General features: G+C 40.2%; 1 protein-coding gene across 1 annotated transcript in view; it reads right to left on the minus strand.

The window, feature by feature from the left end:
• LOC127621316 (phosphatidylethanolamine-binding protein 4) overlaps positions 1-23,423 on the minus strand; it is a 209,974-nt gene extending 186,551 nt beyond the window's left edge. Inside the window, exons 1-3 of the mRNA XM_052094872.1 lie at positions 23,300-23,423; positions 22,964-23,081; positions 19,634-19,760 (exon numbers count right to left, since the gene is read on the minus strand). The gene's annotated coding sequence lies outside the window, so the exon portion shown is untranslated. The remainder of the gene's footprint in view (positions 1-19,633; positions 19,761-22,963; positions 23,082-23,299) is intronic.
• Positions 23,424-27,331: the final 3,908 nt, after the last annotated feature.

A 27,331-nucleotide genomic window follows, 5' to 3' on the forward strand; every position in this document is an offset into this window, starting at 1 on the left:
TAAGTAGCTTACGATATGGGGAAAACTCCGTTTCTCATGAAATATTGAAGTCTTTATGTAAAATGCATTGCAGCTGCACAGCAGACAGCAATGAGCGAGGCAGCTCGATCATTGACTGTGCTGCGGCAACTTGCTCGAACCAATGACGGGGCGACTCTGAACGCGCGACCAATGAGCGCGCTTCACGCCCGCGTGCTCAGAGCCCGCCAAGATGGGCGTGGCTAAGGCTATATATTAGGTGCCCCCGTCATGAGAGTTCTTTAGATTTAATCTCCTTCAGCAAAGACCTTCTCTTCGCTGGATCCTCCGGATTATTGGAGTCTTTTCGCCCGCCATCGACAAGCCTACAGCAGGACTGCTACGAGGACGCCGGCGCCTTCAGCCGCCTTCAAAGCCTTCTGCTACGCCATCCGGCGCGCATCACCTTATATCCTTATATCCTTTACTAAGCAATAACTTTTCAATTGTTCGCCTCTGTGACGCTTTTTTGTCCTTAGTAAAGAGCAAATTCGAGGCGTTGTTTAAAATGCCTTCGACCTGCGCCTCGTGCAGAGGCCCTCTTCCTGACGGGGACCGTCACATTATCTGCGCTCGCTGCCTGGGACCTGACCACGCAGAAGCTGCTCTCACTCGAGGCGGATGCCCCGATTGTGACTCCCTGGGCCTCACCGAGCTGCGCGCTCGCTTTGCCGCCTTCGCCGCGAACGAGCCTGCTACCACCGTGCTGCCATCCCCTCTGTTCGAGCCACGCAAGAAAAGGCGCCGCTCACGGAGGCCGCCAGATCACGCGGACTTCAGTGACGTCACGTCGGGCCAGTCCCCAAGTGCTTCACCACCACCCGAGGACTCCCTGCTGCCAGTTCAATTCACGCAGGCAGACCAGCACCCCTCCGGAGCGCTGGGTCTCGTCTCGTTCGGCGCATCAGGGGACGACGGTGAAAAGGATGACAGCCTTTCCATTGACGCTGCATCCGACGACTGGCCGGGCTCGGCCTTCGACCCCGCGCCGTCGACACTAGCGGACACGAGCCGGGGCACCAGCATGGACTCAGAAATCGTCCGCAAGGAAGGAAGAAAGAGAGAGAGTGCGTGTCTCGCAAAAGCCGGACCACTCTCTCCAAAATGTGTAAAACATTACCCAGTCCCCTTACAAGCGGCTGGAAATGTCTGTACAGCAGTCAATGGGCCAGTCTGTACAGCAGTCAATGGGCCAGTCACAGAACTCGCTCACCTGCAATCAAACGCCGTTTTAATGGCAACACACAGAAATCACAGAAAGTCACTAAGGGGTCACGTGTCCACACTAAAGTGTGCATCCCCACATATCAATACTGTCCAAACAGTGCCGAACACTTCCCCAGCTCAAGCTGGACGCCCCATAAATGTAGATCGTGTGCTTATTGTCATGTATGCACCACTACACACAAGCACTGTTCTCACAGTTATAAACACTTCCCCAGTAAAAGCGGGAAATACTATAAAGGTAACGCGCATGCCTGCTGTCATGCATGCACCCCTACACACAAACACTGTATGCATGCCCAAAAACACCCCGCCGCGAGCGGGAGGCTTTATGAAAATGGCGCGTGCCTACTATGGTATATGCACCCCCACCCATAAGCTGCCCATACAGTTTCAAACAGTTCTCTGGCTCATGCCGCGAGCATCACAGATGCGGCGCATGAGCCAAGAAACTCCCGCTAAGAACGGGAAGCTTTATGAAAGTGGCGCGCGTGCCTATCACAATGTATGCACCCCCACCCGTAAACACTGTCTATACAGTTTCAAACATTTCTCCAGCTCATGCTGCGAGCATTACGGAGATAGCGTGCGTGCCTGTAATCTCACACGCACCCCTGCACTCGGCACTCAACAAAGCTGCTCAGCGGCCTCACGCCTCTGAGAGCTGTAAGCTCAGTGTTAGCACAAGGCAATTCGCCGGCAGGGTCCATACGTCACTGCGACACGCCCCAGCCAGCATTCAGCCCATATCTGTGCGAGCAAAAGCCTGGGAAAAAATCCCTGACATGCCGAAATGGGTTTTGAACATAATAAAACCTCGGTTACTCGCTTCAATTCAGCTCGCAGACCACCCCATTTTTCAGCGGTGGTCGAGGCGAAAGTGAGGAAAGATGTTTCACATGTTCTACGCACCGAGGTGCTCAAACTGATAGAGAAGAGCTATAGAAACTGTTCCTCCCTCTATGAGCTAGGCGGGTTTTTACAGCCGCTACTTTCTCGTCCCAAAAGGACGGTGGCCTCCGCCCCATCCTAGATCTCAGACATCTGAACAAAGCTTTAATGATTCGCTCGTTCAGAATGTTAACGACCAAACATATCCTCGCGCAAGTTCACCCCGGGATTGGTTTCTATCAGTGGATTTGAAAGACGCTTACTTTCACATTCGATAGGCCTCATCACAGGCCATTTCTGAGATTCGGCTCGAGGGACAGTCATACCAGTACACAGTACTACCATTCGACCTATCATTGGCCCCCGTACATTCACGAAATGTATGGACGCTAGCACTTTTCCCCTGAGACAGCGGGAGTGGGAATACTGAATTACCTCGACGATTGGCTAATCCTAGCACAATCAGAGAGTCAGTTAACGACGCACAGATCTTGGATTATCAGTCATCTAGAATGTCTGGGTCTGAGAATCAATTTTGCAAAGAGCGTGCTATCCCCAGCCAGAATATCTCTATTCTGGGAATAGTGCTAGACTCAGTGCAGATGACGGCGCGCTCTCATCAGAGCCGCTCGCTATTTGCGCCTTGCAACATCATTCAGAGCGGGCGCGCACGCCCCGTCAAACGATTTCAAAGGATGCTCGGTCTCATGGCCTCGGCATCAGCTGTACTCCAGCTAGGATTGTTGCACATGCGTCCTCTCCAACGCCGGCTCAAGAGCCGTGTCCCCACTCACGCGTGACGCTCGGGCCACTTTTTAATCAGAGCGAATCATGACTGTATAAAAGCCCTGATGCCCTGGAAGGCCGTCGACTGGTATCAAACCGACGTGAGTCTGGGCGTGAACACACGGAGAAAAATGATCACGACAGATGCCTCCAAAATAGGATGGGGGGCCCTTTACGAGGGCAGGCCTGTCTCCGGTTTTTGGTCAAACCCGGAAAAGCGCCTACATATAAACTGTCTGGAAATGAAAGCGGTCGCCTTGGCTCTCAGAGCCCTGCTTCCGTACCTGAAAAACGAACACGTCCTGGTCCGAATGGACAACATGACGGTAGTGTCGTATATAAATCACCAGGGTGGACTCAGGTCGAGCTCCCTGCACTCTATGGCTAGGGAGCTCATCTTATGGTCACAGCACAACCTGCGCTCGCTGAGAGCAGCGCATGTGCCAGGCGTCCTGAACCAGGGAGCGGACATGCTGTCCAGAGACAAAGTTCTCCCAGGAGAATGGTCTCTCCACCCGCTGACGGTTCAGTGGTTATGGCAAACCTTTGGCGAAGCAGAGGTCGACCTCTTCGCCTCCAGGGAAAATGCGCACTGCCCTCTTTTCTTCTCAAAGAGCACAGACGTGCTCGCCCAAGTCTGGCCGAGCCGCCCCTTGTATGCTTTTCCCCCGATCGCGATGCTACCTCAGGTCATCAGCCGGATCAGGGAGGTGAAATGTGCAGAGCTCCTGGTAGCGCCACTCTGGAAGAACCAGACGTGGTTTCCAGAACTGATGCAGATGATGCAATCTGCCCCATGGCCGATTCCGTTGAGGCTGGACCTCCTCAGGCAGGCCAACGGGATGATTCTTCATCCCCGCCCCGATCTGTGGGCCCTTCATGCATGGCACCTCAACGAGTTCCAGAGAACCTCCCCAGCGGAGTGTTGAGAATCATCACTGAGGCGCGAGCGCCCTCTACGAGGCGCTTATATGCCCAAAAGTGGAAAGTGTTCAGTGACTGGTGTGAGAGCTTGAACCCCAAATCGTGCGAGATACCAAGTGTACTCGCCTTTTTGCAAGAGCTGCTGGAGGCGGGCCGCACACGCTCCATGCTCAAAGTCTATGTGGCTGCCATAGCGGCGTCACACAATCCTGATAAAGGACGCTCATTAGGGAAAAATGACCTAATCATTAGTTTCCTAAGAGGCGCTAGGAGGATGAACCCTCCTCGCCCCCCCTCGGTACCGATCTGTGACCTGGCCACGGTCCTAGACGCACTCAAGAGTGCCCCGTTCGAACCTCTCCGAACCGTGCACCTTAAACAGCTCTCGCTCAAAACTGCGCTCTTGCTGGCACTCGCCTCAGTCAAGAGAGTGGGCGACCTGCACGCGCTGTCATCAAGCGCTGCTTGCCTGGAATTTGGACCTAACGACTGCAGAGTTGTCCTTAGGCCAAAGCACGGGTATATTCCTAAAGTGCTCTCCACACCCTTCAGAGTACAGGTGATATCTCTGGCAGCGCTATAGTCTTCAGCAGACGAAAGCGACGCTAATTTACTCTGCCCAGTCAGGGCTCAGAGTATACTTGGAACGTTCTGCCCCGTTCAGACAGACGGAACAATTATTCGTATGCTTTGGCGGCCGCACTAAAGGTCTCGCAGTTTCAAAGCAAAGAATATCGCGCTGGATATTAGATGCTATAGCGCTGGCTTATGAAGCCAAGGGCCTTCAATGCCCCTTAGGCGTCAGAGCTCACTCTACGAGGAGCATGGCCTCCTCGTGGGCGTGGGCGTGGTCGAGTGGGATACCCATTGAGGATATTTGTGCGGCGGCAGGCTGGGCCTCGCCTTCGACATTTATCAGGTTTTATAACCTACAGGTCCCCTCATTGCATTCCAACATTCTATCAGCCTGACTGTAGTATGGACTCGAGTAAATATATGCTGAGCATTATCTCCTCCCTTATAAGGTCCGTCTCTGACTGGCTTAGGGAGTTTTTTATGCATATCAGTAAATAGAAAAATCAGTACATAAGATATGTGCGTGTGTTTTTACAATAAGCACCCCACCATGGGCCACCTTGGGCAAAGGCGCTCTGTATTATCCCATTGTATAGCTCGCCGTTGGCCGGCTCGTTGAATAATCACCTTGCTTTAAGGCTCAGGCATCTGCCTCTGGCTTTATAGAGCGAAGTCAGCACGCACGGCGTTTTGCATTGTGTTCCCATAGCGTAAGCTACTTACGCAATAGGAGAGACCTCTCGAAAGGGAACGACTCGGTTACTAACGTAACCTCGGTTCCCTGAGAGGAGGGCGTGAAGCACGCTCATTGGTCGCGCGTTCAGAGTCGCCCCGTCATTGGTTCAAGCAAGTTGCCGCAGCACAGCCAATGACCGAGCTGCCTCGCTCATTGCTGTCTGCTGTGCAGCTGCAATGCGTTTTACATAAAGACTTCAATATTTCTCGAGAAACGGAGTTTTCCCCATAGTGTAAGCTACTTACGCAATACTCGTTCCTTCCTCTCAGGGAACCGAGGTTACGTTAGTAACAGAGTTGTTTTGGTACACTTAAATTCCAGGACAAATAATTATTTTCCAGGCCATTTAGGTATTTTTCCAATTTTTCATGACTTTTTCCATGACTGGAAAACTGCATCGTAAAACTCTCCACTTCCTGTATCTAGACATTGGCATGTCTAGGAGGTGCACACTCGACTGCACATCCAAGCTTAGAAACTGATTTCATTCATTACGTGTGAAGCACTTCCCAGGCATAATAAACACAGGAGTGGATTTACTGTACAGAGAATTTACCCACAAATGGTGAGACGGGCATGCTGCCGTATCTCTTCACATCGCCCGAAGACACTCACTCACTGTCATCTGAACCAGTGTCAAAAGCAAAACCGCACACAAGAGAGCCAGCATGTGCGTGAGACTGAACGGCAGCCAGAATAAATGTATACGATTTTAAACTTCAGCATTCAATTTGTTTTGATTTGATATGTCTATAGCCAATAAAGTTTGATATGAATTGAATCTGCCCATGAAAATTATACAGTACATTGCGAGAATCCAATATGGCAAGGATTAATCCACCTAGTCATTGTGTGTAATTGTGTGGTTCATGGTATGCTTTGTGGCAGTTACGAGATAAAATGTCCACTGCACAACACTTAATGTGAGTTAAATGTTCTCCCAAACAGATGAGGATAAGCTTAATGCTCTATTGACATTTAAATAAACAAAACTTTCCTCCTAACCCTAAAACTTAGTGAAACCTTATCGATATAGTCATAGAAAGCAACTGTGAGGTGAAAAACGCAAATACTAAAGCAACCATGTCATTTTGTGAAGCTGACATTTTTGGTTCATGGGACGAGTAACATGCTCTTCAGGACTTGAATCCTGGTCCTTCACTTTGAAAGTATAATGCTCTATCAGTTAAGCTACCACACAGCCTTACAAGTCATGTACTGTAGTAAAAATGTTTATGCCATAAGACGACATGTTTATGAACTGATAATCTGCTGCTTTACTCTGCTGATTTTTGTTTATGGCCCTGTCCCAAATGCCATACTTGATGTGTAAGTCCATGAGACCATAGGGTGTCTCATTTAACATTTTAGTGCTCAGAAGGGTGCTCATGAGCGCCTCATTTGCGCCCTTCAGCTGAGCACACATTGGTGCGAGCTCTACAGCGGTCTACTACCCAACAGTGTACATTGGGGTTCCTAAATAGACAGCCTGCAGACAGTAGGCGGTGCTGTTGCAGTTTTACAAAAATGTATACCAGTCTCCTGCCCTGCCAATGCTAGAGATTAATATATTGAACACTGTTAAAGCATTTATTTATCCAATTTGGCATAATTGTTTCATTATATTCTTTACATGGTGTTGATGCATTTTGAGAAGTGTACAGATTTTGCTCTTATGGAAAGAAATTTGTACTTTTATTCACCAAAGTGGCATTCAACTGATCACAATGTATAGTGAATAATTACAATTATGTAATTATCACAATATTCACAATAATGTGAAAAATTACTATTAAAATTTGAAACAAATTCAGAACTTCTTAAACTACAAAGAGTTTCCATCAAAAATCCTCCACATGCAGCAATGACAGCTTTGCAGACGCTTGGCATTCTAGCCGTCAGTTTGTCCAGATACTCAGGTGACATTTCACCTCACACTTCCTGTAGCACTTGCCATAGATGTGGTTGTCTTGTCGGACACTTCTCACGCACCTTACAGTCTAGCTGATCCCACAAAAGCTCAATGGGGTTAAGATCCATAACACTCTTTTCCAATTATCTGTTGTCCAATGTCTGTGTTTCTTTGCCCACTCTAACCATTTCTTTTTGTTTTTCTGTTTCAAAAGTGGCTTTTTATTTGCAATTCTTCACATAAGGCCTGCACCCCTGAGTCTTCTCTTTACTGTTGTACATGAAACTGGTGTTGAGCAGGTAGAATTCAATGAAGCTGTCAGCTGAGGAAATGTGAGGCATCTATTTCTCAAACTAGAGACTCTGATGTACTTATCCTCTTGTTTAGTTGTACATCTGTCCTTCCACATCTCTTTCTGTCCTTGTTAGAGCCAGTTGTCCTTTGTATATGAAGACACACACCTTTGTGTGAAATCTTCAGTTTTTTGGCAATTTCAAGCATTGCATAGCCTGCATTCCTCAAAACAATGATTGACTGATGAGTAAAGAGCGCTGTTTCACAAATATACATCTGGTTTATATTTGCACATGTATTTTGCTGCAATATATTACAAACGGACTCCCGAAACCAAATGCTCTTTTTATAATGTCCGGATTAATGTCTGGCCCTGGATAATGTATGTACCATGATACAAATACACGTGCACAATAGTGTTCATTAAGAACAGCATGTATAGTAGGACTAAAACGATTAGTCGACATTAACGACAACGTCGACTTTAAAAATATTGACGACAAAAATGTTCATTGTCGAATAGTTTTCTGATTTCATATAACACAACATGAGATCTGTTGAAATGCTTATGGTGACGTGGGAGAGCAGCACTTCAGCAACGCACTTGATTGAGGAGAGGAAGAAAGAACAGCTCACAGTCCAGATGAACTCCATACAGATTAAGGTGATGCTGATCAGAGTATTATAATACAAAAATGCAAAATAAGTAAATACAAAGCAGTGTCGTCATGAAATAAAGCAGAGCCGTACCTGGTGTTCTGTTTGAGCAAAACTTGCCTGTCAGGGAGTCTAAAAAGGAAACACTGCACCGTTATATACTGTATTTAATGCATCCTTTATTAAAGTTAAAATAATAAGGAAGCGGGCTGTATAAATAAGCACAAACTCCGAAACTGCCATTTGTCTGTGCGGTCAGAGCAATATATTTATAAAATTATATACGAGTCATGTAAAAAACAGCACGAGAGAATTTCAAACTTCTTCCGGCTGATACGCTGTCTCGCGCAGAGACGCTCATCACTGGTGCATGCTTGCTGCAGCTAGAGTTTGTTTATAGTGATTGCTCGAGACATAGTGAATTATAATATGAGTGTAATGGTGCGTATGAAGAAGTGTGACTGTATAATGATTTTTGTGATCTAAGGTGACGTGCGATACATATGTTCTCCATTCTATACATTTTAAGCACCTGCCTTAAACAATCCAGGTGTCCAAATCATGATTATTTGTTCTCTAAATATTCCAAAAGATGGGGTTTTGTTGTTGTTGCACTTTGTATTTCAGAAGTTCGTGATTAAATCTTGTAATGCTTTATTGTCAGTGTGTTGGTTGGAAATACTTAAAACAAATATTCAAAGAGTGAATTTAAATTGTGTTTCTTTACCCTATCATTGTCCTGAAATATTCTAATAATATTTGTAAAATTGTATGAATAAGAAAAACTATGTATAAAAATGTGTCATCTGATTGAAGTCTTAAAGTCGACTAGCGCCTCATCGATCTGCACTCGCTTACATCACCAAAGTCTGGACTCAGAGGAGGGCCGCAAACAGTGTTTAATTTGTAAATTAAGAATTGCTGGATTAAAAACAATGCTAAAGAGGCATAGAGACCAATGCCAACCATACGACCTCAGCTTTCCTGGATCAAAACAATAAAGTCACTAAACAATGACCCATCGACCGCATATGGATGCCATGGTGTGAGTTTTTGATGGTTAGATTACTGTCTGAGAAAAACAAATTGCAGTTAACTGGTTTTAAGATTATTTGCACATGTTCTTATTATGCAACAGAACTAAGACAAACCATTAATTTAATATCACAATTGAACGTGTTAGTGGAAGCATTTCAAAAGGAATAGATTGACTAAGCGCAGCTATACAAACTGATAATTCCACAAAATATAAATAACAATAACCCAAACAGATGATTAAAGAACCTTTTTTGGTGGATATGAGTCTGGTAGATCAAATTAATCTGTTATATTTTGGAGTTTGTGTGTTTAAACCCCAGTTTCAGGTGAATTGTAAGTTCCTTCTGATTAGCATTATTAGCAGCATTGTCAAGAGGTGCGGTTTCATTTTCTTGTGAACTCTTTTGATCAGGAACACCATCAGCTTTATTTGCGGTTTTAAATAATGAATATAAGCTTGAATGTCTTTTTGACATTTAGATGAAATGAGTCTTCTTTTAGAAGGAAGAAAAATAAATAAATCGCTAGTTAGGCACGCTCGCTCTTTGCTTTCCTGTGCTCAGTGTGCAAGCAACTATAAGCATTAACCAATGAGAGAGATTTTGCACTAATAAAGCCGGCACACCTGCATGCTCTCTCACTCTCTCATTCTTAAACACACACACACACACACACACACATGTTGTGTTTCCATGTTTTATGGGGACTTTCCATAGACATAATGGTTTTTATACTGTACAAACTTTATATTCTATCCCCTAAACCTAACCCTACCCTTAAACCTAACCATCACAGAAAACTTTCTGCATTTTTACATTTTCAAAAAACATAATTTAGTATAATTTATAAGCTGTTTTCCTCATGGGGACCGACAAAATGTCCCCACAAGGTCAAAAATTTCGGGTTTTACTATCCTTATGGGGACATTTGGTCCCCACAAAGTGATAAATACACGCTCACACACACACACACACACACACACACACACACACACACACACACACACACACATACGTTGTGTTTCCATGTTTTATGGGGACTTTCCATAGACATAATGGTTTTTATACTGTACAAACTTTATATTCTATCCCCTAAACCTAACCCTACCCCTAAACCTAACCCTCACAGAAAACTTTCTGCATTTTTACATTTTCAAAAAACATCATTTAGTATGATTTATAAGCTGTTTTCCTCATGGGGACCGACAAAATGTCCCCACAAGGTCAAAAATGTCGGGTTTTACTATCCTTATGGGGACATTTGGTCCCCACAAAGTGATAAATACACGCACACACACACACACACACACACACACACACACACACACACACACACACACACACACACACACACAGAATTTGGCAATGCTCTGATTAATGTCGGATCGTCTAAAACAACAACCGGAATGCAAATATCCCAAAATCTTCCATTTTCCGGAACAGGATTCAGCTTAAGTGCATAGGGTGCCATTTGGGACAGGGCCTAAGTAAGTCACTGCTGTTGTAGCGCCTCGTGTTTATTTTTACCAGGAAACTGACACGGTACATACAAGGAGCCACATAAAACTCATTTAGCAAATTTGCAGTTATATTAATGTGATTCTATGTGACCAGGTTGCAAAACAAATATAAAAAAATGCAGAATTAATGGGCCCATGAGCAAAGACACTAGAATGCCTATTGGGGGCACATTGGACTTCCCATGTGCCAGCCAAGCAAATGTCAGGTTTACAGCGCCTGTGCATATTGTTTTAGCTGGTAAGAATGCCTGTAAAGGTGTTTACATCAAGGCAAAATTGAGGTAATGGACAAAAATCGACCAATATCGATCGGTTTATACTTAAAACCGTTTGTGACTTTACCCTGATAAAGGAAAGTTGTTTAAGGCTTTCACATGACCTTACACGTTGGTGGGTTATTAAGCATATTCTGTGTCAGATTGTGCATGTTAAAGCTCTCACTGACAGACTGGGCAACGAGGCAGCTGTTTCGGACACAGCCAGTGGATCTCTTCTGGTAGAGTTCGGCACATGCTTCCTGTAACAACCCCCCTGAAATACCACTTTTCCTCCTGTTTTCCATGCAACAATTGTTATTTCTTTCCTGTTATCTCCAGCCCTCCCTTCCCATAGACAGACATATTAAAGCTGTTCGCCCACTGAGAGTATAAAAAGCAAACTCAAATCCTCCTCTCTTCCTCTATCTTTCAAAAGGCCCAACATCGAAAGACCTTTCAGGAATCCTGCATGGGTGGACAAGTGGGTTTTCCCTGGGAAAGACACTCAGGGTCTTCCGGAAAGGAACCCCACCTTCGGATGTCGGATAGCACGATGCAACGGTGCACCAATGCCAAGGCTAGCGTGGGTGAGTGGGCAGCTCTGCGCTGAGACGACTAGCAGCCGTGGGCATTGCCAGGCTTAGCGATGCCGCCCCGGTCGTCATTACAGGCAGCCAACAGAAAAGAACAGAGTTGCACCGAAATAAGCCCAAAATAATAGCAGGAAATAGGGAGGGATGGTTCACACTGAAATCCTCTCTCGACGCCCCCACTCATGATTTTAAGCACAGCGTACAAAATCACTCTCACAGAGAGAAAGGCAGAGCGGGAGAGAGAAGAGAGAAAAAGAGATATTAGCAGCGCGGTAAGCTAGCTCAGGAGATCACATCCAGGCGCTTTCTAATCACTGTAATGGTTTAGAAACCTCATGCTCAGCTCTCTAAGCACCAAATAAAACAGTAGAGGTCCCTGTATGAACCACAGGCACTGCTTTCGTATGCCAAAGAGATTTTTGACAGCTGGAAGGAGCCCAAACACTTAACATGATTTTATTGAGTGATATGTCACATCCTAGAATACAACCCTTTAAGATTGAAGGCAACTGAGAAAAGCAGTTTAAAGTTACGAAGTTCTGAGATTTTCTGCTCCAACCACGTGATGCAGGAATCTGTGCCATCATATGTTCATGCTTGATAAAATATTATGCACAAAATAAAATTAACTTAGGCTGTTATAGCTTTTAGAACATGCAGCTTGTGGGTTGTTGAGGTGACTTTGCCAAAAGTAGCCCAAGGGATACCATTTAGTGCAATATTCTTTTTTATATGTATTACAGGTTTCTGTAGCTTAACTGGTAGAGCATGGCACTAGCCATGTCAAGATCATGGGTTTGATTCCTAAAAGGTACAAACAGACAGATACAATGTACAGTGAGGGAAAAAATTATTTGATTACCTGCTGATATTGTACATTTGCCCACTGACAAACAAATGATCAGTCTATAAATTTAATGGTAGGTTAATTTGAACAGTGAGAGACAGAACAACAAAAAAATCCAGAAAAATGCATGTCAAAAATGTTATAAATTGAATTGCATTTTAATGAGGGAAATAAGTATTCAACCCCTCTGCAAAACATGACTTCGTACTTGGTGGCAAACCCTTGTTGGCAATCACAGAGGTCAGACTATTCTTGTAGTTGGCCACCAGGTTTGCACACATCTCAGGAGGGATTACACATTCATATGATTGTCCAATCAGCCAATCGTATGGCAGCTGTAAAGTGCATAAAATCAGGCAGATATGGTTCAGGAGCTTCAATTAATGTTCACATCAACTATCAGAATGTGGAAAACATTTTATCAGTGATCTTGACCATGGCATGATCGTTGGTGCCAGACGGGCTGGTTTGAGCATTTCTGTAACTGCTGATCTCCTGGGATTTTCAAAAACAACAGTCTCTAGAGTTTACACAGAATGGTGGCAAAAACAAAAACCATCTAGTGAGCCGCAGTTCTGTTGTTGGAAACGCCTTTTTGATGAGAGAGGTCAATGGAGAATGGCCAGACTAGTTCGAGATGACAAAGGCTACAGTAACTCAGATAACCACTCTGTAAAATTGTAATCTCAGAATGCACAACATGTCGAACCTTGAGGTAAATGGGCCAAAACACCAGAAGATCACATGGGGAACTTTATTAGGACCATAGAGTTCCCAATACAGTGCTCTGTGAGTGTATGCTATTGGCCATCATATCAGTTATTGGCCATAATAACATACAAATAACTAGGTTGAAAAAAAAATTCTGCTAAAAATAAGAATGGTTGTTGCCTGTGCAAAAACTTTCTGCCACAATGATGGAGTTGGCAAAAGCAATTACTATTGTCGTTGTTAGGTTATTGCTACAGATGGTTGCTAAGGTGTACAGAGTGGTTAAAAGTGGAAAGAAATCCGTAGCATTTCTCTCCGTCCGACCCTTGGGTCTCCCTTGAATGTTTCACAAAAGCAGGACACTGTACCAACAGCTTATAAGAGTTGCCAGTATGCAAAAATAGCTGCTGGTACCATGACCAGGGGTGACCATTAATGCACAAGTTTACATTGGCTGAAGCTTAGGAGCTGCCATCTCCCAGGGGGCCCGATTCACGTTGCCGCCACCCTGTTTTCCCCCATTGACATTTGTAGGAGTAGTGCATATAAACGCATTCTAGTGACAACACTAATTATTGGCTTTCAGTGTCATTCAAAATCTTTATATCAGTAAATCCCTATTTTAAACAACCCACTGCACTCAAAAATATTGTACACTATCAGTCACTTTAGCATGCAGAGCCAAGATATCAAATCATTCTGCATATATATTTTCAAATGAACTCCCATTTTGATGAAAACATGATTCTTAACATCATGAAAAAAGAGAGACAAGAAATCATTGATGATGTAAATGAATACGAGATATTTGTAGGTCTGAAAAAAATGGCACAAGCGGAACACCACAAGTGTTGGTACACAGAATGCTGCCAATGGTCTGTTCTCCAAACTGAGAACATGTGGTATCATCACAAGAGAGAAACCAAAGAATATTCTAATCCCATTTATAAAATACTTTCTTGTGTGTGATAGTGGGAGAGTATCTGATAACTTAACATTTGAGGGTTTAAAACTAGTTTTCATAAAGTCAGGTATACCAAAGCTGTGCCTTAACTGTTTTTTAACCATTAAATTATTGCTGCAGCTTTAATATCACATTGAAAAATGCACATGCAAGACAATTATATAATGTGTAGTAAATTCTAACACTGTAGGATGTACTAACAGTCCTAAACTTTTCAGAAAAAGTAGAGAAAAGACAGTCTCATCAACCCCTACTGTATAATAAACTATTTTTGCTTCAAAAACAAAATTATTTTTGACATTACATCACAAAATGCGAGGCAAAGATGTAATTATCTCCATAATGACCCAAGATTAAACTAATGCTTTAAGAGAGCTTTTTGACAACCCAGTGTTAAAAAAATTCCTAACAACAACAAAGCTAAACATACAGTATGGTGGCCACAAAAAGCAACTAACTGGTCTCAAAGTGATTAAAGAGGATGTATGAAGTCAGTTCCCCTCAAGTTCCACAGGTGTCCTAGTTGAGGTGAAGTTCAACACATTACCTATGAACATGTTCAACTAACGTTTGATAACCAGAAACTGTACAAATATGTTTTTGTTTTTATTTTGAACAGTATATTAATTTTTTTATATCTTTATTTTTAAGTGAAATGTTTTGCTTGCAAAGTATATTTGTACTAGCATTCTCTACAATAAAATCCTTGCTTTAATATTTTTTATAAGTCTTGCATCAGTGTCCAAATACTTTGTGGAATTTGTAAATGGATAATTTCTCAGATGAGTAAACAAGTAAACAATACTTAATGTAACCACATACACAGACAGATTCTAATTCTTAAGCAACCTCAAAGTCGAAAAACAAATTACAACATTTCAAAGCCTATCCTTCCGATCATACTGTATGCAAATGATGCCAATGAAAATGGCAATACATAAAGCATTTAGTCCAAACCATTAGGCTACTTTGATGAATCTATAATGATTTTTTAAAACATTTCAACAGCAATAAAACTGAAACATTATGGTTGTTCAAGTAAAATTCAAGTTCAAGTCAAGCTGCGGGTTGAATCATTACTTTGAGGACTGAGAGAAGGAAGTCTGTTGTTTAAAGTGACCCTTTGCTTTTGTTTTGGCTAATGGAAGCCCACTGAGAGGCGGACGGCTGGACCACTGCCCATTTCGCTCTGTTTCAATTACCCAGCATGCCTTCTGCAGGGTAATGAGGTGGGTGTCACCGCAGGGGTAAAGCGACAAGCAGTGACCGCTGCGCCACCACTTGGCCTCTCATTTCCGTGGCGATGAAGTGTCGTTTGGCAGGATCAAAAAGGCGGGGGAGCGAGACCAACCGCAGAACAAGGGCTGACAAGTATGGTCTCCGAACCCTTCTCATATTCTCATACCTCCAGCTACCATATGTTTTTATCGGAGTTAGAAACACAAAAGGGGGGGGGGAGCCAGAATTACATTTGAAATGCCGGTAAATAAAGTTGGTATTGATTTGATCTCATGTGTAATCCGTTTTGCTGTCTCACACCAAGTCCAGCAATAAAAGAGAATCATGTAGGACAGCATAATAGATAATACGACCATACATCAATTGGGGTTTGGGAGACATAATGGCAATAGATCATCTTCAAGCCAAACTGCTTAGCTATGGAATTTATAAACTAGCTTCTAAAATTGAAGTGGCTTTCAATTTTAGTTTTCAATTTAAAGATACAGCATAGTACTTTTCTGCTTTTTCCCCTTACAACTGATTCCATTTCAGGTTTACTAGAATGATTCCCACAGCATCATGGCTCTAAACTTAAATGCACCGATCTAGCAGGATGAACAAAGTTTGCCTGATTCTCCTATAGCAGCTGTCAAACGGGCTCTTAGATCATAATATTGGGAGCTATGTTTCCATCTGGTTACCTTGATAAGGTAAATAACTTTTTAGTATTTTTTTTGTTTGTTTTTTTTAAACAGTAAAATATTTAACTCAACAATAAGAATCTTTAATACCATTTTTTTTTTTTACAAAATCACAGAATGGATTTATGTGACACTCTTAATACGAAGATTACACATCATAAAGCCCTTTATTTTTGTTATTGCAGAAGTGGGATTAGACAAGATTGTTTGTTAAACACACACACACACACACACACACACACACACACACACACACACACACACACACGTTGTGTTTCCATGTTTTATGGGGACTTTCCATAGACATAATGGTTTTTATACTGTACAAACTTTATATTCTATCCCCTAAACCTAACCCTCACAGAAAACCTTCTGCATTTTTACATTTTCAAAAAACATAATTTAGTATGATTTATAAGCTGTTTTCCTCATGGGGACCGACAAAATGTCCCCACAAGGTCAAAAATGTCGGGTTTTACTATCCTTATGGGGACATTTGGTCCCCACAAAGTGATAAATACACGCTCACACACACACACATACACACACACACACACACACACACACAGGTCATATAATTAGAATATCATCAAAAAGTGAAACTTGGATATTATATTCATTCATTACACACAGACTGATATATTTCAAATGTTTATTTCATTTAATTGTGATGATTAAAACTGACAACTAATGAAAATCCCAAATTCAGTATCTCCGAAAATTAGAATATTTTACAAAAAAAGGATTTTTTTTTTTTTTCATCCAACTGAAAAGTATGAACATGAAAAGTATGAGCATGTACAGTATGAGCATGTACCACTTAGTTGGGGCTCCTTTTGCCTGAATTACTGCAGCAATGTAAATGCAAAAACGTGGCATGGAGTCGATAAGTCTGCTCGGGTGTTATGAGAGCCCAGGTTGCTCTGATAGTGGCCTTCAGCTCTTCTGCATTGTTGGGTCTGGCGTATCGCATCTTCCTCTTCACAATACCCCATAGATTTTCTATATGGTTAAGGTCAGGCGAGTTTGCTGGCCAATTAAGAACAGGGATACCATGGTCCTTAAACCAGGTACTGGTAGCTTTGGCACTGTGTGCAGGTGCCAAGTCCTGTTGGAAAATGAAATCTGCATCTCCATAAAGTTGGTCAGCAGCAGGAAGCATGAAGTGCTCTAAAACTTCCTGGTAGACGGCTGCATTGACCTTGGACCTCAGAAACCACAGTGGACCAACACCAGCAGATGACATGGCACCCCAAACCATCACTGACTGTGGAAACTTCACACTGGACTTCAAGCAACGTGGATTCTGTGCCTCTCCTCTCTTCCTCCAGACTCTGGGACCTTGATTTCCAAAGGAAATGCAAAATTTACTTTCATCAGAGAACATAACTTTGGACCACTCAGCAGCAGTCCAGTCGAGACGCTTCTGACGCTGTGTCTTGTTCAAGAGTGGTTTGACACAAGGAATGTGACAGCTGAAACCCATGTCTTGCATACATCTGTGCGTGGTGGTTCTTGAAGCACTGACTCCAGCTGCAGTCCACTCTTTGTGAATCTCCCCCACATTTTTTAATGGGTTTTGTTTCACAATCTTCTCCAGGGTGCGGTTATCCCTATTGCTTGTACACTTTTTTCTACCACATCCTTTCCTCCCTTCGCCTCTCTATTAATGTGCTTGGACACAGAGCTCTGTGAACAGCCAGCCTCTTTAGCTTTTTTAATTAAAGAAATTACTTTTAAGTAGTAATTAAAGTAATATGAATAATACATTTAAAATATGAATTCATATGTCTGTTAATGCTCCTGTGACAGCTGAAGGAAGTGTGACAATGAATGGAGGAAATATATGCATTTTGAATTTAAACGGAAAACCTATAAACTTTAGGAAAAGTCGTTTAGAAAGTAACTTAAAAGTAAAAAAAATAGTAATGGGTTACTGTTTATTATTTTGAGTAATTTACCCAACACTCACACACATATATATATATATATATATATATATATATATATATATATATATATATATATATATATTAGAGCTGTCGATTTAACGTGTTAATTCAATGCAATTAATTTGACAAAAAATAATGCGTTAAAAAAACGTACGCATTTAAATTAATCGCATGCCCACGGACCATAATAAGGAAGATTCCTGAGAAATGCAAGCTTGTAGTACCACCTGTTTACTCCAGAGGGCAGTAAGTGAAATTTCAGCTGTATGAGCAACGCAAAGTTTATACAGTGAAGAAAACAACCCACAACACAGACATGCGGTCAATGCAGACAGTTACGTTCTTGCGTTCAAAACACTCAAAGGAGTGCAAATGCGATCTAAGGGATCTCAAGATGTGTTTAAAGATCGAGTATTAAACTATATTTAACTTGACACAGGGACCTAAACATTTTATGTTTATGACGCAACACACCCGAGACATCTGACGCAGGTGTAAATTGACGGGCCCTTAAACAAGCCCTCATAATAAATCTCCAACTGATTGACAAATTCACTTGTGAAATGGATTGCTGTGAACTGTGTGTCAACGATTGACTTATGATCAATAATATGGTAGTAAACATTGTATTCTAAAACCACTTTTTGTGTCGTCTTATCAATGATTAACTCTTCTGCTACAAGAATGTAATGCATTTTAATTATCTGAATATTTTTATTATATATATATATATATATATATATATATATATATATAATTTTCAATATTTAAAAGATAACTATGTATAATTATATATTGATATAAATATGTATAATCATTATATATTGAATTATTGTTATATGAGGGGCTTTCTCAGCAAATATTTGTATATGCGATTAATCACGATTAATTAATCGGGACACCATGTAATGAATTTGATTACAAAAGTTTGTAAACGATTGACAACCCTAATACACACACACACACACACACACACACACACACACACACACACACACACACACACACACACACACACATACAGCAGGTAGGTAGATAGCTAGATAGTAAAGTATAGTAAAATGTGCATAAAAATGATTAATAAAAACAAATACAAACAACCCAAATCCACGTCAACAGCATATAAAGACAGACAACTTTACAATATCAAAAAAGAGATCACAGAAATTAATGTTAGAAACATTATCCATGCTGTTTCTATGTGACTCAAAGAGTTTAGCCTCTGTAGCGATAACTCAATTCAGAACAGATGCTTCAGTAATGAAACGCTTGTGCCACCTTGTGGAGAAACAGGAACAATGTGCACTAACATAGATGTAATACACAATGTGACTTGAAAGCCAGATAAAATTATCTCTCAGGACATTTAAATACAGTGGAGAGTGATGTGAACCATTTTAAGTTGTGTTTGTTTTGAATGCTAAATATTGCCTGTAATGATGATGCATCGTTAAAAGCTTGTATAACACTTGGGGTTAGCTCACCAAAAAATTACAATTCGGTTGTCATTTGCTCACCCCCCTATGTCGTTCCAAACTCGTATGATTTTCTTTCCCCCGAGGAACACAGGAGATGTTAAGCAAAATGTTAGGGACTGACAGCGTCAGTCACCATCCACATTTATTGTGTGGATGGATGTAATGAAAGTAAATGGTGACAAAGAAAGTCAAACACATTTGCAACAGCATGAGGGAGAGAAATTGATGACAGAATTTAAATTGTTGGGTGAGGCAGATTACTTGCACTCCTAAGTTATTACTAATCACTGATTAAAACTTAAAACACTAAGCAGTGGATGTGAAGTTCTCTTACCTCATCAGCACATGGCAGTTACACTTGTGGCGGTCCCCATTCCTTACTGATCTCCTTTCTGACCCTCTGAGGGACGATCAAGCATTTATCAACAACCAGATCGGGGTAGATCACCTTTAACTCTCCCCTAAAGAGTAAACATTAGGTTACAAGTAAGTTAAACCATCTGGAATACATTAGACACCAGTATAAGTTGTGTAGTCCAATCACATTTAGTACATGATTGCACAGAACTAGTTGAACTAGTGAGTAAGTTGTTTGGTTAGTAAGGCTTGTTGTGTGGGTTTTGAGTGGGACCGGCTGCTTGAGTATCCATGACTCAGAGTTCTGAAGATCCTGAGAAGTTCCTGCACATCCCACACCAGCCTACAAGCCAGATCTCCAAATCATTTAATCTAGCAAAATATGGTTTGGAAATTAGCCTTAGTCGAAAGCTCCTAAAGGAATGGAATAAGGCAGAATATTCCCAACCCGATCACAATAGTACAAGGTGGGGTACCAATTCATGATAGAAGTTAATTTGTATGAAATAGTACAATCTATAGACCCATCCATGAGAGACGCTTCCCATGTGTCCATGAAATTCCAAATGTGGCAATGGTTCTGTGTTAAAGGAATGGTTCATCCAAAAATTTATATTTACTTGCCCTCATGCCATCCCAGATGTGTGAGACGTTATTTCTTCTGCCGAACACAAATGAAGATTTTTTAGAAGAATTTCTCAGTGCTGTAGGTCCATATAAAGCAAGTGAATGTGTCAGAACTTTGAAGGTCAAAAAGCACATAAAGGCAGCATACAAGTAATCCATATGACTCCAGTGGTTAAAACTTTATCTTCAGAAGCGATATTATAGGTGTGGGTGTGAAACAGATCAATAAAAGTCCTTTTCCACCATCAATCTCCACTTTCACATTGTTCTTCTTTTGTTTCTGGCGATTTGCATTCGTTACACGTTTCGCCACCTACAGATTTTTGGAGCTTCAATGTTCTGACACCATTCACTTGCATTGTGAGGACCTACAGAGTTGAGATATTCTCCCATAAATCTTTATTTGTGTTCAGCAGAAGAAAGAAAGTCTTACACATCTGGGATGGCATGAGTTAATGATGAGAGAATTTAAATTTTGGGTGAACTATCCCTTTATTTCAAGGATATGTGATTGGTTGATGTGAAAGATGTACGTTTTTTTATACAAATTAATTTATAAGATTTGGTATGAATTCACCAACTTGTGGAATTCTATGAACTGGAAATTATTTTCTTATAAGTTTCTAAATTATAGAAAGTGGTTCTCATTGACAAAATGAGTACTGTTATAAACGGTAGGCAATTGAGTTCTGGGGGGTTGGGTTAGCTATGCATTTTGGGGTTAAAAAATAATTAGGGATGTTCCGATTTTTTGGAGGAGTACTGAGTACCGATACGGAGTCTGATACATGTTTTGCTTTTTTCTGAACTCAATAAAAGCAGTTTTTTTTTTCAATTTTATCATCAAAATAGTGTTTAAATAAATTACAAATGTAATCAAATGAAAGTAGAACAATTAATTTTCAACATGAAATTGTATTATTTGATCAAATGAAGTGCTCATATACAGAACCTCACAGCACAATCCTAAATACAATATTGGAGTTCTTTCTGTCAAATAAAGTGCTGCATTACAGAGCTTAACAGATGTAAGATATTGCTTAAATATAACACAGTTACTATTGATTTATTATTATAGTAGTATAACAGTGAATATTACATAACTATATAGTAGTGATATATTTAAATTGAGCTTTTATTTTGGTGTAGCTTTTATTTTGAAGTGTTTCTGTTTTGTTAGACCAAGGAGCTCTGACATAATGATGGCAGATTCCCAATCCGGAAAAGCAGGTCGCTATGTGAATCCCAGTACTTATTAAACTGCAAAAGGCTTCTGTATAAATAAATTAATATGTAGTTTGTATATGACTAGTGTTAAAAAGTGAATTAGTGCTCCGTCTGCTGTCATCTGCTACAAACGGACCATGCAATGCTCATAATAATGCAGTTTGTGCCTATGCCTGCACAACACCAGCTGCACACATTCACAAGTTCATTAAATCGCAGGTTTTGCTGTTAAATAACCTCACTAGGACATGACGTGACTTTAATATGTGCGCCAAATGTTTATGTAATGACAACCATATGTCAGATAGTATCGGAGCATTTTTACGAGTACAAGTACCAGTATCGGTGCATCCCTAAAAATAATCTTTCAGAATATTAAAATTCCTATAGTTCCCTCTGTGGCTTCCTTTAACTGTCCAGTCCTTTAACTTTCGACCAATATGGGTTTTCAATGACTGATGGTGATAGCGATAACCTGAGAGCACAGAAGTCAATGGCACATTTTGTGGGGTAACCTAAAACTGTGCTTCATCTAAATGAACTAGTTCTATTAAATTCAAAAATATTTTTTTTTTATTATTTTAATTCTCTTGTGAGTCAATAATAAAAAAGGTACTCAGAGGTCCTTAGCAGACAAAGTCTCTCTATATATTAATATTATTTCTCACTTTCACTGACTTGACCAACATCAGTCCTGATCAAAACAACCAAATATTCATTCATTTTCAGGATTTTAACCCTTAAAATGCCAGTTTGTTTACATAATGCCACCGTTGTTTTTGTTTTTTACACACACACACACACACACAACTTTCTCAATATACACATACAAAACACACTCTGACATCCATACAACACACTCACACAAATTTAGCAGCATCATTTATTCAACTGGCCTGCAGAGCTCCATAATACAGCAAACAGAAAATAGTAAAAAAGCATGTATTTGCTCTATAGGCTAAACATGAGAAAAATGGCGCCATCTGGTGGAAATTAGTTTTTTGCTTTAATGGCACTGGAATCAGATATTGCCGTTTTACAGTAATGGGTTTCAATGGGGACATTTTTGTCCTGAAGGTCCCGAGTGTAACACTTTTGTGTACACAGTGTATTATAGATGTATTTTAGGAACTGAGGTTGAAATATCAAAAGTCCCCCAAAATGTATGCATTTGGCATTAACATCTTTGGCATTTATCGAAAAAACAAACATGAAAAAGACAAATCCCGAAGGTCTTACATGGGTTAACAAATTAAGTGACACCAACAAAGGTATTTTTTATGGTTTAGATAAAGCAGAAATAGATCCTTGAAGTAACAATTGCAGGTTACCACTTTTGTCATTTAATATGAATAAATAAATATGACAAATCTACATTTCCACAGAATTTTAGATCATTTGGGGAGTTGAAGGCATCTAGTGTGAAAAGAATTACAACTTTAAAAAGTCTTACTTGCAGAATTCCTCATCTTCTGGTGTCAAAAGCTCGTCGCAGGTGGATCTGCTCATGTGACATGCAGAGAGGACGCACAGCACAACTGACACATTAAACAACCGCATTTCCTGCGAGCCTTCAAGGGAGAGCAATTGGAATGAGGATAGATGATTAATATCATGTTATTCACACGTAAAACAGTTTAATTTTGAATGTAAAGACGTTAAAGGACGTTTGCGGTTAGAGAAAATATATAATAGGCGTATAATATATCATATTCCGCATGATGTTATCACTTGTCAAACCAAAAAGTACTTAAAAACGTTTATTATGTCTGCCTCAGACATGCTTTACCTGTAAATATCGACAAATATGATTATTATTCGCGTTAGGCCTTCAAACGCTATTTCCTCGCCGTCGACTTAAATAGCAATCTAATATGTTACAAGTTAAATTAAGAAACACAGTAGGACAGCCCACTCTTCATTTGATTGGCTTCCGCTTTTTATAGCTGACACCTTAATGGTTTATAGAAGTGTCAATCATGTGTTTGTCATTGAGAGGCGGGAGGATGATTGTTTCAAAGATCTTGAGATTGACAGGCGTTGTGGCGGGCTGTGTTTGAAATGAAATAATAGCGTACTGCATACTCCGCGGTATATACTGTATGCTCCTTACTATTTAAAGAAAATATGTGAACAGTATACAATATGCAACAATGAAGATTTGAAACCGTAGTAGGCTACGTTGTTGAGATGTAACCTTACTACGTTGCAGGCTTAGTTCAGAGAGCGTCATCTATTCGTCTTGGAAAGGAAAAAAAATACTTAGCTATTTTAATCCAACTTTCAGTAAAAGTAAAAAGAGTGATAAATTTGGCAGTCCGATCAAATAATGAGCCCAGTCTTAAAAATATAAATACTGTGCAAGATACACATACTGCATATACAGAACTTGTAGCATTGCAATATGTCTCGCTCAACATGACACTATGCAATTTATATAAATAGATCATGTCACTGGATAAACATCCTTTGTGTTGGTTGTGAAACAACATTTCTATCAACCAATCAATCTCCAAAATGTATCCATACCCCTAAATCTGCCTGTAAAATTACAGGGCAATGATTGGCTCATAACCATGTGGTTCCAGGACAACCAAGGATGTTGGTTTAGGAATATGTCCAACTTGTGTAAACTGTGTTAAGCATAGTGACACAATAGCATAAGCTTATTCAGTTGGACAAAAACACAAACACACAATGTAAACTGCTAGTTTGTATTTATTAAATTCTATTTACATATTTCAAGAACAAATACATGCTTTAAATTTCCTGAAAATACAAACTATGCCCTCCCCAATACCAACATGTGGAAAATGCTTGTTTATCATACAAACTGTCAATCAGGCTGTTATTACATAGAAAACAGTTCAGTTTTGCTTATAGACATTTGATTTCAAGGCTTCTTTGCCAACTGTTCCTCCATTATTCTGATTGTGCAGCACACCGACATCTGATTCGGCACACACTCTGACTGGTTTGTGCTTCTTTATAAGGTTTACAATATACACCTAATTGATCCTTTCTACACACTTTTTCCATCCTACTCCATATTCTCCCTTTACATTGGCTGCATGTGCTATTTACTGAACATCTGTGCATATAGGGGAGACCGGGGCTTGTTGGCACACAGGAAAGTTGTCAACTATATATCCATTACTGGATATTTGAGCCATAACTTTTCAGTTTAATTAATGCTGTTTTTTCTCAAAATACTCACACGTAAGTATATATATATATATGCCATCAGATAATTAAATTTTAGTTTAGCCTTTCAGTGGATTTCTTTATAAAACTCAAATTGGGGCAACTTGTCAAATGTTTTTTATGCTGGAACTTTATATAGTTAATAAATTAAAATTTCTGTGTAAAGCAAAATAGTGGCTTGATAATTCGACTTTTGCCGTTTCATGAATTGCTTTGCATTTCAAAATAGTTTTCCTATTAAAAATAAAACATCTATAAAAATAGCCTATAATTCATTTTAAATGTGGCTTTTTAACTTCACTAGTACTGTACTGTAGTATTTCACACAAACATACAGTATATGTCACTGACATGTATTAACATATTGACATCTATTTTTGAAGAACACTTCAAAGTATGTGTCTTATGCAGAAATTGACACCCTGGGAGACATGCACAGGAGTAAAAAGTGTGACAAGTATCCCAGATCTCCCTCGTGCATATATGTAAATTGGGTCCCTACACTTATTTAAAGGAATAGTTCACACAAAAATGACAATTGTCTCATTATTTTAACTCACCATCATGTCATCCCAGATGTGTATGACTTTCTTCCTTCTGTAGAAAAGATTTTTAGAAGAATATCTCAGCTCTGTAGGCCCATACAATGCAAGTGAATGGGGGCCAGAAATGTAAAGGACCAAAAAGCACATAAATGCAGCATAAAAGTAATCCATAAGACTCCGGTGGTTTAATCTGTGTCTTCAGAAGTGACATGACAGGTGTGTGAAACAGATCAATATTTAAGTCCTTTTCTACTATAAATTCTTCTACCTGCCCAGTAGTTTGGTGATATTCAGAACGAATGTGAATCGCCAAAAACAAAAGAAGAATGTGAAAGTGAAAGTGGAGATTTACAGTTAAAAAGGATTTAAATATTGGTCTGTTTCTCACCCACACCTATCAACTCACTTATGAAGATATAGATTAAACCACTGAGTCTTATAGATGACTTTTATATTGCGTCTATATGCTTTTTGGACCTTCTTCTGGCCACGATTCACTTACATTGTATGGACCTACAGAAATCAGATATTTTTCAAAAAAATATATGTTTGTGTTCAGCAGGAGAAAGAAAGTCATACACATCTTGGATGGCAGAGGGTGAATAAATATTAAGAGAATTTTCATTTTTGGGTGAGCTATCCCTTTAATTGCCAATGATTCTAAGCATTGAAAGGTAATGTACAGTATAACAACACTTTTGCATTATACAGTGAAAACACACGCTAACGATGGTCTAGCTAAAACAAAACATTCCAGCAAAGTGGACGAATATACTGTCTTTCACAAACAAAAAACATGACATACAGTAATAGATTTTGAACTCTATGCACCATTCAGAGTACAGCACATATGGTACATCCAATATTTCTTTCAATTTCAAATACAAACACAATGAATAATAACTACACCTCTCCTTGTCTACTTTACATTAAGGCATGGGGTATCTCCTCTGCAGCAACAGATTTGGAAATCAATGTTCTGAGAAACTCTTTTAATCAAAGCAATTAAATCACGTTTTTTCCACACACAAGAGTTTCTACAAACTGTAGTATGTCAATCTTGGCTGATTAAAATATCAAAATATGTGAAAATCATGTACAGTCATGCAGCATAAAGTATACTGTAACATATTTCATAGCACATGTCAAGATGTCTGTCATTCATTTCCATTCATAAAATGCAATCATATGCATAATCTTACTCATTTTGCTTTAATGGTCTTATTTCTTGAGTATATAATTAATGTACTAGTGTAACAACTGTGCATTCTATCGATGTCTAAAATCTTTGTAGGCCAACAAAAGTAGAGAAATGTTGTGTCAACATGATCACACGGGAAGTCAGCATGTTGTTTCAACATCTCCTATCAGACATTTTTGCATCGGCTCCAGAGTGTCCCCTGTGGCCATCCCTTGTGGTGCAACCGGAAACGCGTTGCATCAGCAGAGTAGAAAACCCGGGTTCGAAACTCGTGTTGAATCCATTAAGTGCATAATCAGTGACGAGTGTGATTCGGAGGCTGCGTTTTTCCTTTTAACATCACATTTTTACAGCTTGCTGTGACTGTTTGTAAATTAACGTACACCACTTCCACACTAGGTATCTTCTAATACCATTATTGTCCTATAGTGGCCTCAATAAGTATTTGGACACTTATGACACACTTAAAAATAATAATAATAATAAAAAAAGTATAAATGTAATTCCATTAAAACATCAAAGCAATTGGCATTTATTTAAAGAAAGACTTTTAGAGTTAGCCACATTTTTTTTTTAAGTGTGACTTAAGTGTGCAAAAGTGTCCAAATTCTTTTTGGGGCCACTGTACTGTAAATAGGATGTTTGGTAGAGATTTGTAACTTCACAATGAATCATACTAGTGTGTTATTTCTTTAATTTATTCAGTATTTCTTCACTCTCACGTCCACAATTTCCAAATTATCTTCAATTATCTTCTTATATTGTAATTACAGAAGAGTCAGCAAATGTTCCTGAGTGGTACTACAAATGCTTAGTCACATACCGAAAAGTCTTAAATAGATTTGCTGATCAGTTTGCCCCTCTAGTTGAC

This window comes from Xyrauchen texanus, chromosome 27, assembly GCF_025860055.1.
Source record: "Xyrauchen texanus isolate HMW12.3.18 chromosome 27, RBS_HiC_50CHRs, whole genome shotgun sequence".
NCBI lineage: Eukaryota > Metazoa > Chordata > Actinopteri > Cypriniformes > Catostomidae > Xyrauchen > Xyrauchen texanus.